Source organism: Beta vulgaris, chromosome 6 (genome assembly GCF_026745355.1).
Source record: "Beta vulgaris subsp. vulgaris cultivar EL10 chromosome 6, EL10.2, whole genome shotgun sequence".
Taxonomy (NCBI): Eukaryota; Viridiplantae; Streptophyta; class Magnoliopsida; order Caryophyllales; family Amaranthaceae; genus Beta; species Beta vulgaris.
In genome coordinates, this window is record NC_079207.1 from 26,632,562 (window position 1) to 26,637,847 (window position 5,286).

Consider the following 5,286-nt stretch of genomic DNA (forward strand, 5'->3'; position numbering starts at 1 on the left):
ATCTGAAATTATTTTTTCTGATCTAATCTGATCTGATCTGAACTTATTTTTTCTGTTCTAATCTGATTTGATCTGATCTGATCTGATCTGATCTGATCTGAAATAAGCAAAAATAAGGTGAACTGAACATAGCCTAACTTGACTTAATATACTGTAATTCTGTAAATTATAGTAATACCTAACCTAGAAGTTATAACTCTAAAAGCCACTAGAAGATGTAAAGAATGAAAGACATTTGCGTGAGCCGTGAGCCTCAAAACATAACCCTTTTCTCATTTTTTTTTTCGTTTCCCAGTTCCCACCTATTTTCTCTCTCTAAAAAAATTTAGATCTACAATCTTCTGCTCCATCTTCCTGTGGAAATCTAATACTGTTTACTGAGCATTTGATTTTTGAAGTTCTCCTTAGTTTATAATTTATATTGGTAAAATAAATTGTTCACCTTTTCTTTGAACTAGTATAAATTTGTTTGGTATTTTTTATTTTTCATTTACATCTGTTAGGCCTGTTTTCACCGGCTTATTTTCAGTTCAATTCAGTTCAAATCAGATCAGTTCAGATCAATTCAATTCAGCTCAGCTCTTGACAATACTTTTACTCTCACATATAACAATTCAATTTAGTTCAGTTCAATTCAGTTCAATTCAATTTAGTTCAGTTCAATTCAATTTAATTCAGTTTAGTTAAGTTCAGCTGTTTTATGCCGAAGAGAACATGCCCTTAGTATGTCCATTTTTTTTCTTTGTTTCTATGATTTGTGTTTGCTATATACGTCAACAATCAATTTCTAGCTTTCAAAGTTGCTTTTGTTTACCTTTTTGCTAGCTAGACTTGTAGTTTGTAACTCTGTACTATAATAACATCAATATTGTTATTTTAGATGAAACTTGAAAAGAACGAAGGTTTAGGTAAAATAAATTGTATGATTGTGTACTTTGGTATGTTTTCTTGACAAAATTTTTGTCATTGTTGTTTGACTCTACTTCTATTTGACCACAAATTTGGTTTGCTTTTGAGCTAAGCTACTAAGTTGAACACACGAGTGTGAGTCTAGGAGTTCGACTTGGCCATCTTATGTTTGATTTTTTATTCTCACTTTAATTATTCTTTATGTGTAACCAGGTATGGCGGGAACTCCAGGAAATGCTGATTCCCCAGTTAATTTAGTGGATGATGATTAACTTCCTTGCAATGATCAAGGCTCTCCAGTTAATTCTCAAGGTAGGAACTTAAAATCCACTGTCTGGCAACACATGACACGACAAATCCTAACAGATGGTACCATAAAAGCTACATGTAACCCCTTTCTTTTTTGTCAAGAACATCACATCTAATAGTAGTAGTAGAACATCACATCTCAAACGACATATAGAAAAATGTCCTAAGAGAATGAATCATGATATAAGAAATTATTGCATTTCTAATGGTCAATCAAGTGGTGGTCAGAGCAACATGTTAAGAAATCCCAATCTCAATTTTGAGGAGGTTTAGAGGAATATTGGTATTTATTTTGTCGCTAGTGCACATGCTTTTGCTACTTGTTAAGAGCCTGTTTTTAGGTATATGGTGTCAACTATGTGCCCCAATTTAATGCTATTAGTAGGCACACTTAAGGAGGGATCTATTCAGATATTAGAATGATGAAAAACAGAGTATCATGGATGATTTGCAAAAAAGCCCTGGTAGGATATATTTTTACAACTGATAATTGGAGAAGTGAACATACTCAAGATGAGTATATGTGCATATAATTGCCCATTGGGTTGATGCTAATTGGAAATTGCAAAAGAGAATAATTAGATTTGGGGCTTTAACACCTCCTTTTGATGGAGAAACTCTTGCGTATGAGATTGCATTATGTTTAGGCTAATGACAAATTGACCATAAGGTGTTTAGCTTCACCGCAGACAATTTATCATACAATGATGTAATGGTAGCTTGCCTAAAAAATCATTTCATAAGAAAGAATTGTTTGGTTTCAAATGGGGAGCTTTTTCATTGTCAATGTGCTTGTCATATTACTAATCTTGTAGTACAAGCTGGACTAAAGCTTGTAGATGATGTTGTTGTCAAGATTAGAAGTATAGTTAAGCATTTTATTTTCGCCACTCAATCTCGAAAAAGAAGAAGTTATATAATATCGCGGAAACAAGTTTTGGTATATCAATAACCAAAAAGTTACATGGGGATAATCCCATAAGGTGGAATTCAACTTTTTTGATGCTTGATTGCTTCATATATTTTAGGGATGTTATTAATCTTGTGGTTCATCGAGATAAAGATCTAAAAGTATATTATCTTTGCATGCATCCTTGAAGCTCTTTTACAATATCACTAATGTATTTTCTGCCTCAAACAATCCCACTACAAATATCTATTTTGATGGTGTGCGGCGGATGCATAAAAAGTTAATAGAGGTTGCTAATGGTCCATTTTCTAACTTGTCTTCCATGGCTAGAGATATGCAACTAAAATTCGACAAATATTGGTCAGATTTTAATGTTATTCTTACATGTGCTGCTGTTTTCGATCCTCGTTTTAAGTTAGAGAGAGTTGAGTATCGTTATGAAAAATTACATGGGGAAACATATGCTAAGGAAATGGTGTCACACATTATGATTACTTTAATGGACTTATTTGATGAGTATAAGGGGGTTGGACGGAGTCCTTCTCCTACTTTTGCCACTAGCTCTAGGATAATTAATGTCCCTGGTAGTGCTGGTTGTGACAATGTTCGATGGGAAGAAATAATGGATTATAAGATGTTTTTGAGTTAAAAAAAGAAAAGTTGATAATGATAAGAGTGAATTGGAACTCTATTTAGAGGAGAACCCTGAAATAACTGAAAAATGCAATGTATTGGCTTATTGGAACAAGAGTTCAATCGTTATCCAAACCTTTTGCATGTATGGCTCGTGATATCTTAAATAGTCTTATTTCAACGGTCCCTTCGGAATCAACATTTAGCATGGGAAAGAAATTAATAAATCCTTGGAGGCCTCTCTCAATGAGAAAACAATTGAGGTGCTTGCATGTTATGAAGATTGGTCGCGTGCAAAAGGTTTTGCATTGGGTGAGTAAGCTATCTAAAATTAATCATTCATTCAATATATGTTCAATTTAAACCTAAAAACTTATTTTCTTTTTGTAACATTTTATTTCTTTGTATAAAACAAGTTCATCAAGCATTTTTTTGCCAAGATAATTATACTTTTGGTGAAGAGGAGCAAGAAGAGGAAGATGAAGTTGTAACAACTAATGAAGATTCTACTGAATGAAAATGATTAATTAAGCAAGTGCATTTCCCTTTTTCTTTATTTCTTTCTCTTCTACACAGGCTCATAAAATCACTTATGTCTTTTGCCTTTTATTTTTTGTTGTTGTTTAGGTTGGACATTCATGAAGTTAGTTCTTGTTGAAGGCTGCTGCGTTGTTGTTGCTCCTTATTTTAAATTATTGTTGATGTTGTTGTAACTTTGTAATAGGATTGTTAGTAAATATTAACTTGTATGTGGAACATCATTTTATTAAAATCCCAGTGCTGTTTTTTTTTTTTTTGCATTTAATTATTAGTATATTATATAAATAGATTCTAAACGTGCCCGTATGCCGGTGGGCATGCCCGGCTCGTTTTTAGGGCAGGTAAGGACAAAAAGTCAAGCCCGCAAAAAATGGCTTGGTTATGCATCACTAGGCCCGTTGGACAAATTTTTTAGGATCACCCCGTCCCAGGCCCGCAAATGATCACCTCTATTATAAATGTAATCCATGATCAATGCTTCCCTAAATATAAAGCAAGATGTGGTTTAATGCATTATAATGAGTCTCTCTAGGCTCATGTGTAAAAAGGCATACCTGTTGTACTTCATAAGCAATATCTAGTCGAGTAAAAGTGAGGTAATGCAGAACACCTGCTAAGCTGCGACAATGAGTCTAAAATGCCACACGAGGATCCGAATTGACACTAAGCTTAGAGTTAGTGTCAACATGATTCACTCCAGGATTACATGTCCCCATACATGCGCGCTCCAATAGTTCTTGTGCATACTTTTTATGAGAAAGAAGCATGTAGGAAGGTGTACGCGTAACTGAAATGCCTAAAAAATAACTGAGTGCCCCTAAATCATACATAGAAAATTCATATTTCAAGTGAGCCATGACATGGATCCACCAAGCATCAGAAGATATGCAAAATATAATATCATCAACATATATAAGAAGATAAGCCATATCATTACCCTAACAAAAAGTGAATAAAGAGTTGTCACTCTAATCAACAATGAATCCCATCTGAATAAGACAATGCGCAAAATGTTGATACCAAGCACGGGGAGCTTTTTTGAGGTCATAGAGAGCGTTATGAAGGCGACAAACATAATGGGAAAATCTCTTATCAAGAAAACCTAAAGGTTGATGCATATAAATCGTTTCATGTAAGTCATCGTGTAAAAAGGCTTTTTCACATCAAGCTGGTGAATACACTAATTACAAACCATAGCAAGTCCCAACACTATATGAATAGTAGCACGTCGAACAACTGGACTAAAAGTTTCATCACAATCCGCACCCACCTCCTGAGACATGCCATCACAAACACGACGACCTTTGTACCTTTGAAGGTCACCTTTATCATTTTCCTCGTGTGTCTAAATCCACATGCAATTGACAATGTTCACCTCCATAGGCCTATGTACTAATTCCCATATCCTTGTATTAATTAAAGCACCATGTTCAACATGCATCGCTGCATTCTAGTTCGGGTCAGTTAATATTATTTTGTGTGATTTAATAATGGGTGAACGATGTAGAGGAGGAGAAGGAGCAATAGTGTGAAGGCCATATTTGGAATTGGGTTTGGAAATCCCACATTGGACCTTGTGTGCATTAGTAGAGGGGATGGAGGGGGTATGTGGGTCGAATAGTAGGTAGGCCACAGAGGGGGGGGGGGGGGGCTTAGCTGATTAGTAGGGTGTGAGGAAGAAAGTGTGTGAGAATAAGACATTGGGCCAGGCCCAGTTTACCGAGGGACGAATAACTTGGAAATGGGAACTAGGCTAGGAGGACTCACACATGGACTTGCAAGGGATAGTTGAGAGACTGCGGATGGAGTTTGAGTTGGGGTATGGGCTGGGATAGGCACTGTACCAGATGTAGCGTGGGGAGGGGGTGCCCATAAAGGGGATAAAGTGGTCTGGACCTAAAGTATCTCAAATTTTTAAAGGGGAAGGTATTCTCATCAAAGGTGACATGATGAGAAATAATTATTATACTCGTGGCAATATCACG

At 35.6% G+C, this 5,286-nt stretch overlaps 1 long non-coding RNA gene across 1 annotated transcript; it reads left to right on the plus strand.

Moving 5' to 3' along the window:
• The first annotated feature begins 232 nt into the window (after positions 1 to 232).
• Positions 233 to 3,804, plus strand: LOC125498406 (uncharacterized). The gene is made up of 3 exons (XR_007275392.2): positions 233 to 424; positions 1,123 to 1,221; positions 2,932 to 3,804. It is a non-coding gene; the product is annotated as an uncharacterized LOC125498406 (long non-coding RNA).
• The last annotated feature ends 1,482 nt before the right edge of the window (positions 3,805 to 5,286 follow it).